Below are 23,631 nucleotides of genomic sequence, written 5' to 3' on the forward strand. Positions count from 1 at the left end.
GCCCTGTGACGAGAATGATGGATTCTTTTAGTAAAATTTTTGTTTTTAAATTTTTTAAACTCAAAAATAAAAATATTTTTTTGTTTTATATTTTTTTATTTTTGATTTTTATAGAATAAAAATGATTTTGGTAACTATTTTTGTTTTCTGTTTTTTTAAAATAAAAATAAAAATGTGTTTAGTAATTTTTATTTTTATTTTTTGTTTAAAAAATAAAAAACATGTTCGATAAACATTTTTTTTTTAAATTTTATTTTTTATTTTCATTTTCTAAACTAAAAAATAAAAATATCTTTTGTGACAACTATTTATTATTTTAAAATAAAAAATAAGAAAATTGTAGTAAAAAAATATCATATTAATAATATCAAAGTAATCTCAAATTTCGAAATTTAATATCTATCCATGAGATAATACAAAATCAATAAAGTCTACATAGTAAAATAAAAACGTATGAACTGATAATTGTCTAAACTTAAAGTAAAGTATTAAATGAGTCATAACAATCAACTAATGTATTTACTCAATCTCACTATCGTCGACTAGCTCTCCATATATGATCAGCAATTCATCACGAACATGAGCCATTTCACGTATATGAGTTCTAGAAATACTGAACTCTACATTATTAGTCAAAGTTCCATCCGTGCTTTGTAAAGTAGTGGCCTATACTTCATAATTTCCTTCACCTCCATCAAAATATACATCGGCTTCTGCATTTGTCTTTATAAAATTGTGAATCCCACAACAAGCAATGACAATATACTTTTGTATTCTTAGATCATATGGAGGCATTTGCTTTAGGATTGGAAAGCGAGCCTTCAACACGCCTTCAACACCGCTCAATGACATTTCTCAAGGAAGAGTGTCGATAATTGAAAAGCTTTTTTTTTCCTATGGGATTAAGATCTGTGTGCTAGCCCAAATGATACCTTTCCCCTCGATATGGCGAAAGAAAATCAGGCATGTTTGTATAGCCAGAATCAATAAGATAATATTTTCCTGATCCAATGATAATTCATGCTAGTTTTTACTCATAGATATTTAATATAAAAGAATGTCAATCAACATAATAAGTTTGATAAATACTTACCTTGGGGCGGCATTGGAAATCCATAATCTGAGTTTGTAGCACATTCTAGAAGAATCTGTGCATCATTAGCTGATGGCATCTTCATTTGCATCTCCAAGAGCTGTTTCTTTCAAGTACTTGTCTGAAAACTGAACTCTCTTTTCATTTTCTTGCTCTTCTACAAGCATGCTTCCATACTCAAAAAGCTTTTCAGGAGTCATCTTTGGCTGTTCAAATGATGGGGGTCCTTCTTTTGAGTTTACAAGTGTCTTTCCGATGTTCTCCACACCAATTCGAGAGATCCATTCCCTCACTTTATCATCATAAAATTTGTCTCTTAGGGCACCAAAGTTGTCTGTAGACACAATAGCACAAATAATTTATGCTCACTATTACTGACATGTATAACAACTCTGGCTCACATTATAATTCAGGAGTGTAATGCTAGAAGTTTGGACTTGTAACTTCTTATTAAGGTACTATGTTAGATTATCACTCACCCCAAAAATCTTAAGATGTAAGAAATGAACAACAATCAATTTTACATTCCAGTACATTACTAAGTTGAGGTCAAGGGATCAAACTACAACAATAATACATCAAGTTGACTTTTGATTCACAAAGATTAGATTACCATGAAAATGTTGTTAAATTAATTCATGAGAGTAGTTGTTGATTGTAACCTGTGTTGTTCCTCCAAGCCTACCAACTCCTGTGTGAAGATTGTTAATGAACATAACACATTTTCCCTTTCCTGATTATGCCTGCCGTCTCACGGTGCCTTTAAAATATCATCATTTGCTATATAAAAAATACCAAATCTAATACAAAGAACATTTCAGGTCTATACAGAACCAACTTTATTAATCCTAGCTTAACTATAAATATATATATAGAGAAAGAGAGAGAGATAGTAAACTCACTTGTTATGTGTAGAAATAAACATGTTCTTGAAAATCAAACACCAATTGAATAAATATTTATATATATATATACGTATATGTCGCTCTTTAAGGCATTCTCTCAAACATGTTATGGGCATTAGAAATGTAAAGTGAGAAAATTCAATAAAGTAAAGCCAACGACCATTTCACAGATCTTTACATTATTCAAATGAGAAAACAAGCATAACATATACCACACAAATATATTGGAAAACCAAATATCTAGTGAAAACTTTCTCAAACGAGTCCCTAGCTTCACTGAAATTATGTTAAAAAACGTCATATTCCATTTTTTTAGAGGAATGGGATTTTAAAGAAGGGACATTAGTTGCATTTACTTTTGTCAATTTTCTCAACTATGACGCAATATTAAAGAGAGAGACGCATTAAAAAAGATGCTTTACCTGGAAGAGAAACTTCATAGATGCTTCCAAGAGAAAGATTCAAAAGTGAAAGCTACTACTGTTTGGGAGGGAAGTGATTCTTCAATGGTTCCTCTGACTCACATTTCGAACGTGTCTAAGCTACAAAACTACATTTAAATATATATATATATAGGGAGATGATTTTATATACTTACACAAATATCATTTTCTCGATAATCACATAGAAAATAAGCGCTAAGAACAAGAGGTTATCATCATTGGAGACGACATGACCAACACTACTGCTTCCGGGAGAGGGCTGGGCTTGGAGAGTGGAAGAAATCGCCATTGTTGTGCTGCGTGAGGAAGATGAGAGAGAAATGAAAAAGTGATTTAAAAAAAAAGTAAAAGCAACAAAATTCAGTTTTCAAAATTTCATAAATTTTAATTAAAATTTTATAAAATAAAAAGTAAAAATATACTTACCGGACATATTTTCCCACTTTATTTTCATATTTTTAATTAATTAAACAGAAAATTGATTAAAAAATAATTACTGAACATGCCCGATATAAAGTACATTTTTTTCTTTCTTTCAAATTTTTGAAAGGGTAATATAAAGTAATTACTTTAGAGTACCGGTCACCAATAACTATTTTTTCTTAAAATTATTTTTATATTTTTATTTTAAACTTCAATAATATCTAAAAAAAAAATATTCAAAATTGATCTTTAAAAATACATATTACAAATATTTAACTAAATATACTTTTAAAATCAATTAAAAAATATGGTAGATAAATATTATTCATTAATATAATATAAATTCAAATATTATAAATTAATTATATTAATGTAAATTAAAATATTATAAAATATTATTTCTGTTATAATAATATATAATACATAAGCCTAATTTTCATAAAATTTTGGTAAAATTAATTAATATTATAAAATTTCATTATTATAATAATTTTTGATATAAAACTACATATTTAATAATTATATTAATATAAATTCAAATGTTATAATGTATCATTATTATGATAATATATATGGCATGGAAATCAATCTCTAATTTTCCTCATTTGTGACAAATCTAGGAATAACTCCCATCAGCTTGACCCGTAATCTAGGATTGTCCAACTTGTACAGATTATAAAAATAGGCAACTGTTTCATTCTGAATGTTTTGCTGCCCATAACCTGTTGAGTCATCATCAAGCCTCAATTGTGATAAATGATTTCTACTTTTTCGGTTAAGGGTTTGGAGATGGAAAACTTTATATTTCGATTCCCTTCCTTAAGCCAATCAACCCGAGACTTTTGCCTCTAAAGAATTTCTTTTGGGAGTAGGCATTCATTATAGTATTTTCGCACTTCAGCCTCTTCTTTGAGTTTCGCTAGATTGGGCCTGGATGGATTATCAATTTCAACCTATCAAGCCTGTAATCTTGTAAAATCTTTCTTTATCAATATTAAGAAATTTCCTAGGTTCCATCTTCTTAATTCTGGAGTTGTCCTGTCCAGATTTGGGAAAAGTCTCGAGCTAGAAGGCATCGGGGAATGATTGTTCCAAGCTTTTCTAACCACATCCACAAGAGTGCCTTAACCAAAATTCATGGAACCAGAAAGGGAGCCTTCGAGGACTAGGGTCTGGGTTAGTCGAGATAAGTAAAGGATTTGGATCTGATTTTGCTCTAGCGAGATGATTCACTGTAGTCTCACTAAAACTCTCCATTTTCCATTAGCAAGAGGGTTGGTGTGGCCGCTCTAAAACAAAAAAAAAATTGTCTAAGTAAAGTTTGAACCAGAGAAACCGAGGTCAAAGAAGTTGCATTGGGCCATAGTCTCCTTTTTCTCATTTGAAGGAAGCGAGGGAAAAGTACGCGAACTGCCGCACTTTTCAGGATTATACCTGGTTTAACGACAACTACCCAATATTCAGGAGATCCTTTTCCTGAACCCATACGAGTTTCTGTAGGTCTTATTGTAACTAGTTTCGTGTCATTGCTCGTCGCTCTGCCCAGAGCGAGCTACGGATCTATACCAATCCCGTTACGCCATAATTCATTGAGGTTGATCTCGAAGTTTCGGTCTATCCTTTTATTAAATATTTTATCATTTATTTTTAAAAAGAAAACACGTAACTTAATCTAACTTATATAAATAAATTTTTGGCGACGTTTTTCGTCAAACAAAATTAAAAAGAGATTTTAAGCACTTATGAATAATAAGGAAGAAAAGAAAGAACGTAGATTTTTTACATGGTTTAGTAGTCAAATCTACCTAGTCCACGAGTCACTTTTATTAAGATAGTCTGCATTAAATTTGAAAGCAATTTCATAGAGCTTGAGTACAGAATTTGTGCGTCCCGCTAAATGACTACAATCCATGATATTTATAGACCTGGTTTAAAAAATTTCTCTTCCCTTAGGTTAAGGGAAGTTACATAATATCTAATTTGAATTCAAAATACAAAGGAATTAATAAAAAAAATACTATTTGATATCTGAAATATTAAATATTCCTTAAAAGTAGGATTGGTTATATACGACTATAACAAACTCCATAAATATAAGGAATTATAACTTCCTACTCAGCTAATCTAGTTCCCCTTTGCGCCTACACTATGATTCGAGCTCGCCACTTCATGATAATCCACCTCCTTGCAAATCAAGCCTTTGTGACTAACCTTTGGAATGAATCCCTTTCTTTGAGCTCACATCGCATGCTCGCACTGTGCCAGTGACATGGCATTTAGGTGAGTGGTTACTAGTGCAAACAATCAATCATACTACTTATTTTTTACATATTCGATCTCCACTCTTGCGAGCTTACATTTTGAGTCTAATAATTACATCTTGAAATTTGGGGTGTAAAAGGTTGCCCCCTTAAAAGTATCTTTTTGAGCCTAGCGAGAAGAAAACTTTTGAACTTCTCTTTTGAGAAACATGCCCACCTACCACACTCGAATAGGTATACATGTCATCACGGGAATGGTCATTAATAGTTCTCAAGTACTAACTTTCTACCCACATCCTTTCAAGTCCCCAATTACCGCCACTTCTCGAGATTAAATGAGGGCACTCGGATCAAACACCAATTTGATTTTAAAGGCCCAAATCCATTTACCAATTTCCTATTCCCTTGCCTATATAAACCCTTCTTTTACCTCTCCCTTTTTTTACTTTCATTTTCACAAAAAAGTAAAAACAGAGCTTCGCATGTTCTCAAAAGGGAAAAAACTATGTCATTTTTGCACCATCCATTCTACAAAGTCCTCCTTGTTTTTGATATTTTATTCGGCACTCTCTTCATTCCCTCGTTCAACTCTGTGTAAGCTTTTCCATTATTTCTTCTTTATGTCGTTTATTCAATCCCATGCATTTAAGTTTTTTTTTATTTCTTCCTATGTTCTTGAAGATTTGTTAAAAAAAAAGGGGTTTAATCTATCTGAATGGGTTATTTGTGAAGAAAAATAGGTTTTTCAATGAATAAAATGTCATTTTTTGGGTTGTAGAGTGATAAGCTATAGATTCAATGTAGTACAAGTGTTGACGGTGAGAACTCATCAACTAAGTTAAGTTGGAAAAAAATGCAAAGTAAAGATTGTCAATAGAAAAGCCTTAGAAATTTAAGTATTAACTTAAGAACAATTGCAGAACAACAATGGAGAAATCATTTTTCATTCACAATGATGCCCTTGCTACAGTAAATTTCCCAACCCTTTTTTAGGTGGAGTTAGAGTTCATTTTATAGTAGGCTCTAATGGCCTTGGGTACATGGTGGTCCAGGGAACCAGATGGTACACAAGTACACTAACATGAGAGTGGTTCCAGGGGTAGTGGTGTTGGCTCTGGTACATGGTCAGAGTTCGTGGGAGCACCTCAGCTTGCGTACCCGGTCACGACTCCACTACTTGTCTTGTACGGGTGTTAGAGACGTGGTGGTGGTGTAGCCACTCCTCGTACTATTCCTAACCGCCACTATTTGTCGGGTAAAGGTGTCAGGCCTGTCCCATGATCCCTGTAGGCGTGTACGTGCCCCTTTAGAGGTACCTTGTTCATATTCTTTTTGTCTCTTGTGGGCCACCTTGAACCCTGACATTATCCACGCGTGGCCTTACATCTAAAGGTTGTTGGGCCTCGCGCGGTCGTCGCTGAGTGCAAGGCGGGGCGAAAACGGGTCCGCGCCTGGGCACGGGCCTTGCTTGCGAGGCGCTGGGACGCTGGGCCTCGCGTGGCCGAGGCTGAGCACGAGACGGGTCTCGCATGGCCGAGGGTGGCCTCGCGTGACCGAAACGTGACGCCGAGATGAGTCTTGCATGGCCGAGGGTGGCCTCGCGTGGGCGAGGCGTGACGCCGAGACGGGTCTTGCATGGCCGAGGGTGGCCTCGCGTGGGTGAGGTGCGATGCCGAGAAGGGCCTTGCACGGGCGAGGCGCGACGCTGAGACGGGCCTCGCGTGGCCGAGGGTGGCCAAGCGTGGGCGAGGCGCGTCGCCGAGACGGGCCGTGCATGGCTGAGGGTGGCTTCGCGTGGGCGAGGTGCGATGCCGAGAAGGGCCTCGCGTGGGCGAGACGCGACGTTGAGATGGGCCTCGCGTGGCCGAGGGTGGCCTCACGTGGGCGAGGCACGACGCCGAGACGGGTCGTGCATGGCCAAGGGTGGCCTTGCGTGGGCGAGGTGCGATGCTGAGAAGGGCCTCGCGTGGGCGTGCTGAGAGTGAAGCGGGGCCTCACGCCTGGAGATGGCCGAGCGATGTAGGGCCTCGCGCCTAGGCGCGTCTTGGATCTTTTGTGGGCGCGGAATATTAAGCATCCACACTTGCCCCCGAGTCTAGGAGAGGACCTTTAGGTGCTCTTGTAGACTATTCCCGTTGACTCTTATAAATAGGCCCTCATGCAAGGCTTATTATTTTGTAGTGCACCAAATTTTTTTTTTTAGATTATTTAAATTTTGTGATTTATTTGATTTAAATGTTAAGTGTGATGAATTGTTTTATTTAAGTGTTGTGATTTTATTTGGTTGATTATTTATTTTATTTGATTGTTTATTATTTTATTTAATTGTTAGAATTGTTTGGTTAATTAATTTAATAAGTGAATAATTGTGTAACATGTTATTTTACTATTAGTGTTACATTTTAATTAAGTGTGACAATTGAGGTAATTATGTGAGCTATGGTGGAATGCACTAAGGTGCATGATAGATAGTAATGCACCCTAGTGATTTAGTGTGTGCTAGTGCATGGTAGCATGGTACACATGTGTAGATTTTCTACACACTTTATATTTCCTTATTTTAGATTTTATTTGAGTTCATTTATAAAAAAAAAAAGAAAAGAAAAGGGAAATAGGGTGTTTGGGCGTGTAAACCTAGTGGGAAAGGAATTATTTCTTTTAAGTAATAAAAATCAAAAATTGAAGACAATAGTTATTTTGGGGATAGGCATGTGATCATTTTTATTCCTTTATATCTATTATTATAAAAGAAAATACAGATAAATTAAGAGAAAATAAAATGGAAAAAGGAAACTTACCATTTTGTGTTGGTGAGGCTTTATGAGAGAATAATGATAAAGGGGAAAGGAAAGAGGAGAAGAGTCATTTGCTCTTGTGGCTGCCGTGACCTAGAGAGAGAGAGAGAGAGTGGCGTGTAGAGAGAGAGAGAGAGAGAGGAAGAAAGAAAGAAAGAAAGAAAGAAGGAGAAGGTGAAGAGGAACCCATCTTAGAGTATGTGTTCTCTTGTTTTTCTTGTTTGTATAATCTCTTTTTATTGATAATATGTTATTGACTTGTTTTATTGTTGTGTGTGTTTGGGTTCTTTCTTCTCCTCATGGTGGTTTTCCAATAAAAACCCTAGGCTTGAACAAGGGTGTGGAGTTTGGGTATTGATCTTATTGTGTTCTTGATTTTACAATCAAGAGAGGTAATGGTCTTTTCTTAGCCTTTATATTGGTTTTGGTGGGTTGTCTATGAGGTTTTGATGATGATGTTAATGGTTGATTTTGGTAGGATTGGTGAATATGATTTGTATATTTTGAGAGTATGATTTGTTTTAAAAGGGTTGTGATGTTGATTTTGCTATGCATAAAAAAAAAAATTGGTGATAATCTATGAATGCATGCATGGAGATTTCGGCCTAGGCATACCTAAGTATGTTCTTGATGTTTTGTGTGATGTTGTGTGATTTTCAATATATTAGATCCATGTTTTAGGACCTATGTATTATGGGTAAGTTGATAATTGGCAATCTTGATATTTGGATCCATGAAATTTTGATAGGATGTATGTTATATTGAGAATGAATAAATTATAAGATGCATGAAAATAATGATAGAAACATGTTAGGATAATATAAGGCATATGTGAATATGGTGCTTATAAATTACTATATGTTATTGTTATTGATAGTGTTTTGTTGGTTTTCATGGAATAGCAAAAAAAATGGTTTTAAAAGAATTCATGTGAATATGTTGGTGATATTAGAAACATGCATATAATAAGAGTATGATGAGGTTTTGGACATGTATGATTTTATGTAATTTTTGGGATAAAAGTTGAGTTTCATGAGGAATTAAGCTTGCTGTTTTTTTTGTAAATAATTGGGAAAAAGTTGATAAAAAGATGATTTACATGCATAAGTAATGTTCTTGATGTTATGTTAATTTTATGAAATTAAAAAGGGGATTTTAAGTCCCATTAAAATGATATTTTACTCAATTATTTACCTACAGAATTTTTATTGAATTTTAGAAAATATGAGCTTTTTAAATTGATTATGGTGATTTTTAATGATAAAAATAGTTGCTGGAATTTTTGTAAGAAAATATAAAGTGAGTTTCACTAAAATGAATTGGATAAGTTTTTGGATTAAATTATTTTTCCTAAGTTATGGTAATATTGAAAAATGGTATTTTTAATGGTATAAATGCATATTTTGATAAGTTATGGTTTTCCTTTATTTTGATTGAGAAAAATATTTAGATTCTAGTTATTTGTGATTTTTAAAGAAAATAAATGGTGGCTGAAAGTTTGTTTTAAAAGGGTTAAAAAATTTTATTTAAATTGTCACATATGGATTTTTGTTACATAAAACTAAGTCTTAAATAATTTAAATAAAAATATATTTTCCACACTTAAAAATATATTTTTCTCACCTCATTTATGTAACATAATGATAAAATTTATTTTTCTAAAGAAACATATTAAAAATAGGTATTTTAATTAAATCCAAGCTTTTTGGTTAATTCTTTGTAATTTGAGATTTATTAATGAAGATGTCACATATTTTATTTTTGAGCTAAGATAAAATAATTTTATAAAATAAAATAAAGTTTTGAGAAATTTAATCAACTTGGAAATTTTAAGAAAAATAAAGCATGCAATATGTCTATTGATTTTAAAACAATAAAAGTAAGAAATGTAGAATTATCGTTTTTGAAAACGTCTTTATTACGCAATGTTCCCACGTATGCATGTTACATGCAAATCCACTTTTACGTCCAAAATTATGTTTAATAATCAACTATGTGGTTGTTATAAAACGATCATGCATGTAAAATGGGTAAAACGAGCATTATTCTTTTTGGCGATAATTGCATGTTTAGTGTAACTGTTATCATGAGTGCATGGCCCATGCACACATGAGTTGTATGGAAGGGAAAAATAGTAATTTTATGAACCTAAGAAATGTTATTTTGATTATGATATAGGCTCGTTGAAAGATTGTGAAATTCTTAGCTTGGACCTGAGGTAAGGAAGTTAGATAGATTCTATGATTTTATGCTATGAATGGTAAGACTGTTGTATGAATAAATTGTTATGAATTATGAATGCCATAATGTGATGATATGTTGAATGTGATATGTGTATGGATGTTAGATACATCAAACCAGTTACGATGTCAGATACATCAAACAGATTACGATGTTAGATACATCAAGCAGATTACGATGTCAGATACATCGAACGAGTTCCTAAGGACATTGAGACGTAACTCCTAGGGCGGATGCGCCGAGGTTATTCAAGGACCAGTGATCTCCTGTTTACCTCATAGGGTGACATGGACAACTAGCGTTCCATGCTCATCATGTATGCTGTATGTTTGTGATATGATGATATGTCACGATTATGTTATGATACGATGATATGTTACGATTATGTTATGATATGATGATATGTTACGATTATATTATGATATGCTGATATGTTACGATTATGATATGATATACCATGATGTTTTAGATGAACGTTAGTGTTTGTATTTGTTGTATTCTTACTTGCTTATTTGTTTGTACTTCCTTACTGGGCTTTTAGCTCACCCCCTTACTTTCCTTCCAGGTAGCAAATAGGATTTCTCTATGGCACGCGTGGTGACGTGAGGAGTTCTTTCATCATGGGGTGTATGGCGTGGGGTAATCCTATGGAAGAAAAAACGATCAACGTAGAACGCCATTTTAAATTATGTTTTGTTTTTAAGAGACTTTCCTAAACTATCAGTGGGACTCAGTTATTTAATTTTTGGTTTCTTTGAACTTTGCATAAAAACCTATGTTTTATTTTAAAACTTGTGGCGCCAACTTGCATGGTTTTAAATAAGTCCCCCTGAGACTTTGATAATGAATGTTATTCTTTTATAAACTATGTTATGCGAATGTTTTGTAAGTATTAGTTTAGGGCGTTCTCTACATATTTACACCTTACTTCATTGGCTTAGTGGTTTTGAGAATCCTTCCTCTTTCAAGAGGTAAGAGGTTCAATCCCCCACACCCTCATTTTTGCCATAGTTTTCTTTATTTTATTTTTCCATTTCATTTTTTTTTTAACATATGAGCTAATTTCGTGGGGTATCTATTTGGAGGCTAACACATTCTTTTGGTCTATTTTTGCAGACGCGTAAATTCAACCATTTGGTGCTTTTGGCCCTCGACCTCCTTTCGACCTCAACAATGCTCCATCTTATCTGCTTGAGGTATATTTCCTTTTTCCCTCACGTTCATTGGGTCCAAATTGGCATTACTCGGGATGGGGTACCTTGGCCTGAGCTTGTAGTGAGTTTGACCATATGCATGCCCCTCTTTTTTATACCCTGTAGTGGGCCATTTAGGACGTTTGCATCTAGAGATATTAAGCCTATTCCTTTGTGTTTTGTAGCCATCCCCTCATTTATACGTGAAACCCTTTTTGCTTTCAGGACGAGGTCTCATGGCCAGTGACGGCCCGTCCGACATACCTCCGGGGGTTGAATTTATTGACCTCTCCTCAGACTCAGAGTCCCCTGAGGAAAACCCCTACCAGGACTATGACTCCTTAAGGCAGGCCCGTATCTGTCATCTCGAGTACATGGCTGAACTTAGGCGTAAAATTTGGGTGGTGGAGAGCGAAATTGACTCCGTGTCGAGAGGAGACGGAGCACCTTTCCCCCCAGACCTTAGTGACCATGTAGCGAGCCTTAGGATGACCCTTTTAGAATTGCAGAGGGAGTTGAAGTTTATGGAGGGACACCTTCCGCCTGAGCCCTCCAGCCCATCCTCGCCTGATGACGGCCATGGGGCTGCCTCCGCTTCTCCTCAGCCCCTAGTCTCGGTTTTTCCTAGCTCAGCACTTCCGCAGTCGCTCTCTCGATGGAAGACTCTTGCTATGAAGAAAAAATGGAGGGTCAAGTGTTCTGTCTCTTCCTCACCTTTTTCTTTTGATTTTGCAGATATGCCGAGGGCACGACGACAGGTATCTATCCCTGAACAGGACGACACTCCTTTACGGGCGTCCGAGCTGGTGTCGCATGTGTCAGAGAATAAATTGAAAGAAATTATGAAGCACTATCGTGTTCCCCCAGAATACGCCTTATACGCTCCTCTGGAGACATGCCGGGCTGACCGCCCTAGGGCTGGCCTCGTGGCTTTGAGCAAGCACATTTTGAAGGCGGGTGGCACCATCCCCTTCCACCCGTTTTTCATAGCGGTCCTCAACTATTTTGACCTGGCCCCCCTTCAGCTGTCACCCAACAGTTGGTTGACCTTGAGCTGCCTTTTTGTGGTGTTCAAGGAACTAGCTAAACGTGCTCCTGCGGCGCAAGAGGTGCACTTCCTATACAACCTCATGGCCTCTCCCAAGTCCAAGGGCTTCTACTATTTGCAAAAGGCCAACAACGAGCTCCCCTTGATAGAGGGCTCAGTGTCCAATACGGGGTCTTGGAAACAAGAATTTTTCTTCGTAGAGGGCCCTCTCTCTGTCCGTGAGCACTTTCGCGCCACCCCCAGTAAGTACCCTGGTCCTCCTTTTCTTTTTGTCAGAACTTACTATTTTGTACTTATGTTTGCATTAACAATGGCGTGGATCATGCAGAGCAATTTGTTGTTCCCGCAGTCGTTGGGTCAGAGGCGGACACCATGAAGGACCTCATTAATGCTGACCCCGCCATGAAGAAGGCAGCATTCTTATTCACCATGGAAAATCTCAACCTCCACCAATTGTCCCCGGTTTCGGACCCCAAGTTCCTGTGGTCGATTTCTGGGTCAAAGAAGACAATGGCTGCGCCGGCTGAGCCTTTCCCAGATGAAGGTGAGGCTGAGGAGGAGTCGGGGGAAGCCCCCCTTGAACTCGGGGGACCTCACCAGCGATCCTTGTCCCCCGGGGGATGCCCCCCTTATGACTCCTATGACCAGGACATGGCCTTCCCATCTCGAGACCAGCATGTCGCACCGGGGTGTTATGTTTGCCCTGACCTTGAGGGCTACGACGCCTTCCCTCAGGCTCCTCTCGACCCTAGACCATCGGGGTCTTACTACGCCGACCTTCCAAGGCCTCCCTCTGATCTACCAGAGCCTCAGTTTTCCACTTTCACCACGTCCCCTCCCGCTTCGGCGAGCAGGTCGTCTGTCCTCATCCAGCCAGGCGCCCCTGGTGCGGATGGGGAGCCCTGGTGACTCGGATGGCAACGTCTTATGGGCAGCGATACACCTAACTTTCCTCGAGCCTCCCCGTATCTGACTGGAATGGCCTTGGGAATGTGGCTCAGTCGGACCTTGGGGAAAACCTAAGGCGCGCCATGACTTGGGTGAGTTCCCGCACCTCGCGTTGGCCCTATTATGTATAGGTGTTTATGCATATATTTTTTGTTTTTGTCACTTATTGTTGTTGTTGTTAACTTTCTTGTGTAGGCCTATACTGTGGCTCTGCGGTTTTCCGACTCGGCTGGCAATCTTTCTGCGTCGTGCACCAAGAGGGACTGTCTTGCAGCATGGGCTCAGGAGCTTGAGAGAGAGCTTAATGAAACCAAGGATAAGTTGTCAAGGGTTCGGACCAAATTTTCCAACTCGTTACTAAAGAGGAAGAAAGTGGTTGCCAAGGCCAAGGAGCTACAGGGCCAAGTTACCAGCTTGGAGAGCGAACTCCAGGGGGCCAAGACCATCGCGGCCGCGTCGCAGCAGAGAGTTACTCAATTGGAGGATGAAGTCGAGGCTATCAGGGCCGAACTCCAGGTTGCTAGGGCTGATGTCGCCACATTGCAGGAGAGAAATGCTTCGTTGGAGGCGGAGAAGACTGCCATTGAGCACAGGTCCATAGACCGTGCCCTTTACAACGTGTGGAGGCAGGATCCCAATTTTGATTTCTCTTCTTTGGGTGAGCACGCCGTTGCTCGAGCGGCCATGTGGAGTGCCTGCGGTAGGAGGCCCTGAAGTATTTATTTCATAACTTTTGTCAGCTAGCCCACCATGGGTGTACGTTCTTTTTTTTTTTTGTATTTTGAGCCTTTGTAATATGATTATCATTACTACTTTTCTTTTGTAACTCTTGTACTGTCTTCAAAACTTTCTTTTTCAATGTATGTATATATGTGTTGCTATTTATCTCTTATTCTACTGCATTTGAGGTCCTTTTGAGCCTGTATGATGGAGTTTGGTTGGTTCCCCTCTTTTGTTTACCAGGCTGGAGGTCCTTTGGAGCCCATGTGAAAGGGTTCACTGGGACCTCTTTTGGTGCCTCTTGATTACTTTTATAAGGATGTTTTGACCCCTTGGGTTCTAGCTATCCTTTTATATATTCTTGCACGCGCTTATTATTTTTTTGCGAGAAGCGTCCTTCTCGTCGTTATTCATAGTACTATTTTTGCAAGGGTCTCTTTTAGGACCCTTTTTGGCTAGACGGCTTGGTGGCCGTTCTAGACTTATTATTGTCGTTACCATATTTTTTTTGTAAGTCCCTATGGCCTCCTTGATGTTCGCAAGGGTAGCTAATCCTTGTGATCCCAGAGGATGCCTTGTAAGGACTTCGCTTAAGGCCCTGATATAGGGGGTCCCTCTAGGATCCCCCGTTAAAGGGTCCTTTTTAGGGTTATGGTCCCTTTTGGGTCCTCCTGATGGAGGGCCCTTTTAAGGATCCTTCTGGTGCATAGGGTCCTCCTGATAGGGGGTCATTTTTAGGATCCTCTTGGTAGAGGGTCCCTTTTAGGAGCCTCCTTTTTAGGAGGGCAAGGGGTCCTTTTTAGGATCCTCCATTAGAGGGTCCTTTTTAGGAGCCCTTTTTAGGTTCCCCTTTCTAGCTGCATGTTTTTGCCTCTTGTCCTGCCCCCCAAGTGTTTGGTGAAATTTATTTCTGCAGGCACTTTGGCTGATGCCCGCGTAGCGAAGAAAAGTAACACATGAAGTTGCAAACAGTTTCATTCATAGAATTCTGGCTACAGCGATACATATAAGATTCTTATAGGAAATAAAAAAAACTCACACCTACTCAGGAGGTTATCTAAGTAACCTCTTTGATTTTTCTCTACCATACTAAGACAACATGCAACACTTCTGAGAACCTATCCTTTTAGCACTGGGCGTGGGCGCCTTACTAGTAGTACTTCCTAAGGTGCTCCGCGTTCCATGCTCGTGGTATGATGGTTTCGTCCATGCGCGCCAGCTTATAAGTGTTTGGAGGTATGCACTGAGCAACCTGGTAGGGCCCCTCCCAATTCGCCCCAAGCACTCCTGCCCCTGGGTCTCGCGTGTTGGGGAGCGCCTTCCTTAGCACCAGGTCGCCAACTCTGAAAGTTCTCTCTTGCACCCTCAAGTTGTAGTACCTTGCTGCGCGCTGTTGGTATACCACCACCCTCATTTGTGCTTTTTCCCTTCTCTCTTCTAGCATGTCCAAGCTCTCAGCCAGAGCTACGCGGTTGGCCTCGTCTCCATACGCCTGTACCCTGAAGGAACTCACTTGCATCTCCACTGGGAGGACAGCCTCGCACCCATATGCTAAGGAGAATGGGGACTCTCCAGTGGTCGTGCGAGGGGTGGTTCTGTATGCCCATAGCACATTCGGTAGCTCTTCCACCCAGGCTCCTTTCATCTTTTCTAACTTGGTTTTCAGGTTCTTTTTAAGAACCCTGTTAATGGCCTCCACTTGCCCATTGGCCTGTGGGTGTACTACTGCTGAAAAACTTCTCTTTATCCCCCTTTCCCTACAATATTCCTCAAAGGCCCCCCCCTCAAACTGGGTACCGTTGTCAGAAATGATTTTGTAGGGCACTCCGTATCTGCAGACAATGAATTTGTTGATGAATGAGATGATGTGCTTGGCAGTTATCTTCACGAGTGGCTCTGCTTCAACCCACTTGGTGAAATAGTCCACAGCTACCACTGCGTACTTCGCCCCTCCCCTACCCGCAGGAAGGGCGCCGATCAAGTCTATCCCCCAGAGAGCGAAGGGCCAGGGGCTGGTCAGGCTAATTAACTCATTTGGGGGCCTCCAAGTGTAGTTAGCGTGTTTCTGGCATTTGTCGCATTTCTTGGCAAAGTCGCTTGCATCTTTTTCCATTGAAGGCCAGTAGTACCCTTGTCTTATGGCCTTCCTAGCCGTTGACGGTCCGCTCTCATGGTTACCACACTCTCCTTCATGTATCTCATGTAGTACCTTTAATGCCTCCTCCTTCTCTACACATCGCAGAAGTGGCATTGAGAACCCTCTCTTGTATAGAACCCCATCTATCAAGGTGTATCTAGCTGCCTTATACACCAACCTCTGGGCCTCTTTCTTGTCCACAGGGAAGGTTCCTTCCTCCAAGTATCTTTTAATCGGCTCCGCCCACGACTCCTTTGGGATACTAATCATATGTACGTCCGCGCTTACGATGCTGGGTTTGGGTAAGTACTCCATGGGTATCGACTCCAGGATATCCCCATCCTTGGTGGAAGCCAGCTTCGCGAGTGCATCAGCATGGGAATTCCTTTCTCTGGGGATATGCTCTATGCTATAAGCTGCTAACCGTCCCAGATAACTTTTCACCCTCTCCAAGTAGGCTGCCATCTTGGGTCCTCTCACTTGATATTCCCCCTTCACTTGGTACACCACCAACTGAGAGTCGCTAAAAATACGAAGGCGCGTCACTTTTAGCTCCTGGGCTAAACGCAGGCCAGCCAGGAGCGCCTCGTACTCTGCCTCGTTATTAGAGGCCTCGAACCCAAACCGGATAGCACAATACATCTTGTGTCCCTCGGGTCCTGTCATCATGATACCGGCTCTAGATCCTCCTTCATTGGATGCCCCGTCCACATGTAGACTACATTCCTCAAGATTGCCTCGTTCTTCCTCTATGTCAGGCTGCTCCCTTTCTTCACTTCTTCCTCCATTCGGCTGACAGGTGAACTCTACTATAAAGTCTGCCAGCACCTGTCCATTGATGGAAGCTCTTGGGGTATACACGATATCGAATTGACTCAACTCGATCGACCATTTCATCAGCCTCCCTGAGGTCTCAGGTTTATGTAGGATCTGCCTTAAAGAACTATTCGTGAGAACTTCAATTGCATGCGCATGGAAGTAGGGCCTCAACTTCCTCAAGGCCACAACCAATGGATAGGCCAACTTTTCAATCTCTGGGTACCGGTTCTCCGCGTCCACCAAATTCTTGGTGATATAGTACACGGGCTGTTGCTGTTTCTTCTCCCCTTTAACCAAGGCTGCGCTTATGGCATGTTCCGACACTGCCAAGTAGAGGTATAGCTTCTCGCCTTTCTTAGGTTTTGCCAACAGGGGTGGCTTCCCCAAGTGCTCCTTCAGCTTGATAAATGCCTCTTCACATTCCTCATCCCAAGCAAACTTTTTGCTTCCTTTGAGGATGTTAAAGAAGGGGAGGCACTTATCGGTTGACCTCGAAATAAATCTATTAAGGGCCGCCACCCTTCCCGTTAAGCATTGCACTTCCTTCTTGTTCTTAGGCGGGCTCATCCCTATCAGGGCCTTTATCTTGTCGGGATTGGCCTCGATGCCTCTGGAATTGACCATGAAGCCCAAGAATTTTCCTGAGGATACACCGAAGGTGCACTTGACAGGATTCAACTTCATTCGGTACTTCCTAAGTGTGTCAAACATCTCACCAAGGTCCTTGCTGAGCTCTGTTGCATTCTTGGTCTTTACTAACATATCATCAACATACACCTCCATGTTCCTTCCTATCTGGTTAGCGAACATCTTATTGACCAACCTTTGATAGGTGGCACCCGCGTTCTTCAACCCGAAGGGCATCACCTTGTAACAGTAGAGCCATTTATCCGTGATGAATGGTGTATGCTCTTCATCTGCTGGGTTCATTGGAATCTGGTTGTACCCCGAGTAGGCGTCCATGAAACTCAGTAATTCATGTCCTGCCGTCGCATCTACTAACTGATCTATCCTTGGGAGCGGGAAGCTGTCCTTAGGACAAGCTTTATTCAGGTTTGAGAAATCGACGCAGGACCTCCATTTCCCATTTGGTTTTGGGACTAGTACTGGATTCGACACCCACACAGGGTAGAAAGACTCACGGATAAACCCATTGGCCTTCAGCTTGTCGACCTCTTCCTTTAAGGCCGCGTACCTTTCTGGGTCTAGCGCCCGCCTCTTCTGCCTAACGGGCCTCGCTTCATGGGAGATATTCAAATGGTGGCACATAACACTGGGTTCTATACCCACCATATCTTCATGACTCCATGCGAATACATCCAGATTATCCTTCAAAAACCTTATCAACTCCTTCTTCACGTCATTCTACAGGCTTCTTCCTACCTTCAGTTTTCTCAACGGTTCTTCCACTACTATAACCTCCTCTACTTCCTCCACTGGTTTTGCTCTTGACTCCTCCACGACCCGAGGTTCCAGCTCCTGCGGACCCCCCGCAGGCACACGTAGCACCTCATGTATCACCATGGCCATTGGTTCCCGCAGTTTCGCAGGCGCACGGAGTGAGGTGTTGTAGCACTCCCTTGCTTCTTTTTGTTCTCCCTTCATACTAGCAACCCCTCCTGGAGTTGGGAACTTGACAACCAGGTGATATATAGAAGTTATGGCTTTCAATTCTCTTAGGGATGGTCTCCCCAATACAGCATTGAAAGCTGACGCACAATCTACTACGACAAAGTTAGTCATGACTGTAGTCTTCCAGGGTTGCTCCCCCATGGTGAGTGCCAATTCGATCATCCCTAGGGGTTGCACTGAGTCCCCCGTGAATCCGTATAGGGAAGATTGGCAGGGCTTTAGATGATGAATGCCCAGTCCCATCTTTTCCAAGGTGGGGCGATACAGGATGTCCACTGAGCTCCCATTATCCACTAGGACCCGATGCACACGCATATTTGCCAACTGAACTGTCAACACCAGCGGGTCGTTGGGGGGAAAATGTACCCCCCGCGCATCCTCCTCAGTGAATGTGATCGAGTCGTTTTCCCCCTTGAACCTTTATGGGGGTCATTGTTCCAAACTCATGACGCAGGGTGGTGGACTTCATCAGGCCTCTCTTGCATATCTATCTCGCCCCTTCCAAGAGTCCCCCCCAAATCTTGGACCTCCGAAAATGGTTCGGACCTCTCCCTATATTTCTGGGGCTCGCCCCTGTGTCTGGGTTGTCGCAGGCTCGTCCTCGGGCTTCGGCCTTTCCCTCCTGACGTAACGGTATAGATGCCCCCTGCGGATGAGCTCCTCAATTTCCTCCTTCAAGTGGATACACTCAGTCGTGGTGTGCCCGATATTCTTGTGGTACTGGCAGTATCTATTGGGATCCCTTTTGGACCGGTAATTTCTCATTGGTGGGGGCCTCTTGAAGGGAACTTGGTCCTCATTGGTGAGGTAAATATGCTCCCTGGTATCTGTAAGGTTCGTATAGTAAGTGTAAGCCGCTTGCCTATGATCACTCCCCCGTTTGGTCTTTCTCTGCTGATCATCTCTTGACCCATCATACGCCCTTTTCTTCTTTGCTACATTCGACCCGTCGTTAGCTGGGGGCTTCGTGTTGGACCCCTCCTTTCCTGCCTTTAGGTTTGCGTGGCCATCCTCCACACGAATGTATTTCTGCGCCCTCTCGTAGAAGTCCTCTAAGTCGATGACTTCCCTCTTCAGCATGTTGTCCCACAACTTGCTTCCCGAGCACACCCCGGCTGTAATGGCCATTTTTAACTCTCGGTGGGTTAGGCTCCCCACTTTCGTGGCCTCCATATTGAACCTGTGAATGTAGCTCTTTAGGCTCTCATTTTCCCCTTGCTTCACGTTGGCCAGGCTGGTGCCTGGCATCGTGTAGTCCCGCACGGCGTGGTGCTGTTGGAGGAATTCATCAGAAAACTGCTGCCAAGACCTGATGGACCCCGGCCTTAATCTTTTGAACCATTTGTAGGCGGGTCCTTTCAATGTGACGGCGAAGCAGTGGCATCTGGCTCCACTACCAATTCCTCTCAGTTTCATCAGGTCGTTGAATGCGTCCAGGTGGTACTTTGGATCCGTGCTTCCTTCGTAGGGGGTCATATTGGGTTCCTTAAAATTGGCAGGGAGTCGGATGGCCTGAATCTCCCTCACGAAGGCCGACTCATGGTCGAACTCTTCCTCAAAAGCCTGACCACCTGAGGCGGTGACGATCATGCTCCGCAGGCTCCTCATCTCCGTGTCCAGGTCCTGCCTCCTCTTGCTTAGAGAGTCCCTCAAAGCGGATGGGTTAAGATCCGCCTTTCCTTGCCCTCTCGAGGTGCCATCGAGGGTGTGGTCCCTTTACCCGCCCTCTTTTTATTGAGCTCCTCCCGTAAATCGGAGGGTGCTCTTTTAGAGGTGACTTCGTCCTCGTTGCGAGGGGCAGCGTTGTTCCTTGGCTCTGGTTTCTGGGCCTGCTTCGGTGGTTCAGGATGTTCGCGTTACTTCGCTCGGGGGGTGTTGCTGGTGGAGTGTCGGGTCCTCCCATCATCGACTGGTACAGTGGTCTCCACCCCCCTCCTAACCTTTCTCTTTTCTCTTGGGCAAAGTCACGCTCGACTTACCCTGCAATAGGCCATTCAGCACCTCTTGCATGTTCTCCAGGGTGGTCTCCAACCGTTGGTTCTTATGGTGGAGCTCACGTATCTCTTCTTCATAGAATCAAGATTTCGAACTCGAGCTCACGGAATGGACCCGGGGATGCTTATCATGTCTACGCGTCGAGGGGCCCGGGTCTTGCCGGCCGGAGTTCGGTACTTGTGGCGGTTTAGGGAGCGAGAATTCATTGGCATTCCCTGGTGGTGCCCTTGGAGGACTCCCTCCGGGCAGGACGGCCGGTGACAAGGCCTCTCTATCACCCTCAGGAACCTCAGGGTCCCTTGGAGGCTCCACATATCTGGGTGGAGGGGGATCCTTCATGGAGGCCTTCAGCTAGACTCCATTAAGGTGGACCTCCACCTCTCGTGGCTCCCTAAGTCGCTTCGAACGTCTTGGCATTTCTTCTCACTAGAAGTAATGGTAGAACAGTAGCTTGGAACTTAAGTTCCCACAGACGGCGCCAAACTGTTGACAGTGAGAACTCGTCAACTAAGTTAAGTTGGAAAAAATTGCAAAGTAAAGATTGTTAATAGAAAAGCCTTAGAAATTTAAGTATTAACTTAAGAACAATTGCAGAACAACAATGGAGAAATCAATTTTCATTCACAATGATGCCCTTGCTACAGTAAATTTTCCAACCCTTTTTTAGGTAGAGTTAGAGTTCATTTTATAGTAAGCTCTAATGGCCTTGGGTACATGGTGGTCCAGGGGACCAGATGGTACACGAGTACACTAACATGAGAGTGGTTCCAGGGGTAGTGGTGTCGGCTCTGGTACATGGTCAGAGTTCGTGGGAGCACCTCAGCTTGCGTACCCAGTCACGACTCCACTACTTGTCTTGTACGGGTGTCAAAGACATGGTGGTGGTGTAGCCACTCCTCGTACTATTCCTAACAACCACTATTTTTTGGGTACAGGTGTCAGGCCTGTCCCATGATCCCTGTAGGCGTGTACGTACCCCTTTAGAGGTACCTTGTTCATATTATTTTTGTCTCTTGTGGGCCACCTTGAACCCTGACATTATCCACGCGTGGCCTTACATCTAAAGGTTGCTGGGCCTCGCGCGGTCGTCGCTGAGTGCAAGGCGGGGTGACGATGGGTCCGCACCTAGACATGGGCCTTGCTTGCGAGGCGTTGGGACGCTGGGCCTCGCGTGGCCGAGGCTGAGCACGAGACGGGTCTCGCATGGCCGAGGGTGGCCTCGCGTGGACGAAACGCGACATCGAGATGGGTCTTGCATGGCCGAGGGTGGCCTCGCGTGGGCGAGGCGCGACGCCGAGATGGGTCTTGCATGGCCGAGGGTGGCCTCGCGTGGGCGAGGTACGACGCCAAGAAGGGCCTCATGCGGGCGAGGCGCGACGCTGAGACGGGCCTCGCGTGGCCGAGGGTGGCCTTGCGTGGCCGAGGCACGACGCCGAGATAGGTCGTGCATGGCCGAGGGTGTCCTCGCATGGGCGAGGTGCGACACCGAGAAGGGCCTCGCGCGGGTGAGGCACGATGCTGAGACGGGCCTCGCGTTGCCGAGGGTGGCCTCACGTGGGCGAGGCGCGACGCCGAGACGGGTCGTGCATGGCCGAGGGTGGCCTTGCGTGGGTGAGGTACGACGCCGAGAAGGGCCTCGAATGGCCGAGGGTGGCCTCGCGTGGGCGTGCGGAGAGTGAAACGGGTCCTCACGCCTGGACATGGCCGAGCGAGGCAGGGCCTCGCGCCTAGGCGCGTCTTGGATCTTTTGTGGGCACGGAATATTGAGCATCCACAACAAGGAATAAGGTTTTTAGAATAAGGTTTAAATGCACACAAACCAATGGTAACCACTTTCTGGGTAACTACTCATTTTTTCCTAGAAAATCAGGATAGTCCAAATTGGAAATTATTCACCCACTATATGTGAGTGTAATCTCGATACTTCGAGCCTGATTCTGCCCGAATTACTCGAAACTATTCTCTCGTTATTTCGAGCTTACTCAAGCTGGAATTTTTAGTGATGGGCCCACACCCTTTTCTTTATAATCTTATAAGAATTGGTGGGGGCCTGACCTTACCATTCCTTTTAAACCCTCCTTACACCGAATTGAATCTCTCTTCTCACGAAACCAAAGACTAATATAGGAAAATGAAGAGCGACTTGAACGTGAAGACATCAGTGCCAACTTTCGACGTCAAGTCACCAAGGTCAAAGTAGGTAAAAGGAAGAGCTTGCACTTAGTTGTTGCTGACGACCCTGATTCTGAGATTCATCCTATGCATTTGGACCCCAAACTCAGAGTAACTATTGCCTTCCACCCTAACAAACTCTCCTTGAAGACTATGGAGAGTTCTTCGAGCCAACCCCTAAAATCTTCAGCCCCTCAAATATGCTCTCTCCCCGCATCTGAAAGTGAATTTTTTCAAGGCCAACCATTATAAGAGCTCGGTTAAATCCTTATGATAGGTTTTGGACATCCTATCTTGTCATGACCTGAAATTGTCTACTAAAGTAGTATGTCGATCTCCAAAGCCTGAGGAAAGGAGTAGCTATGCTTCGAGAGAAGAAAACCTGGAAAGAATATACAAGGTCGCGAACTGAAGTCATGAGCATATGTCAGCTGGGGCTCTTTTTCCCCTTAAGAATTACTTTAAACAGTGAATTACTTTAAACAGTTTACCGATTGGATCGGTATGTTCCCATTCCAGCTCAAGTTCAACTCATGTAGAGTTCTAGCAACACTGTAGAGTCCAAGAACTTTACTTAGATAGTTAGATAGTAGTATTATAGTATTTATAGCATTATCTTTGTAACTGTGGATTTTTGGTTCAGACCGGGATTTATTTGGACACTCATAGTAGTACTTGTAGATTTTCTAAGTTTAACGTATAGTTTAAGAATATTAATTTTAACCTAAGGTTTGATTAATATGACTGATATTAAGGATAATATTTATTATATTATAAGGTTTAGATAAGAACCAATAGGATTTAAG

The 23,631-nt window shown here is 42.4% G+C and overlaps 1 long non-coding RNA gene across 1 annotated transcript; it reads right to left on the reverse strand.

Annotated features, from left to right (window-relative positions):
• Positions 1 to 356: 356 nt before the first annotated feature.
• On the reverse strand, positions 357 to 2,756 carry LOC133805506 (uncharacterized). Its single transcript, XR_009878978.1, has 3 exons — positions 1,756 to 2,756; positions 1,094 to 1,427; positions 357 to 1,002 (listed from the first exon to the last, which is right to left on the reverse strand). It is a non-coding gene; the product is annotated as an uncharacterized LOC133805506 (long non-coding RNA).
• Positions 2,757 to 23,631: the final 20,875 nt, after the last annotated feature.

This window comes from Humulus lupulus, chromosome 1, assembly GCF_963169125.1.
Source record: "Humulus lupulus chromosome 1, drHumLupu1.1, whole genome shotgun sequence".
Classification (NCBI taxonomy): Eukaryota; Viridiplantae; Streptophyta; class Magnoliopsida; order Rosales; family Cannabaceae; genus Humulus; species Humulus lupulus.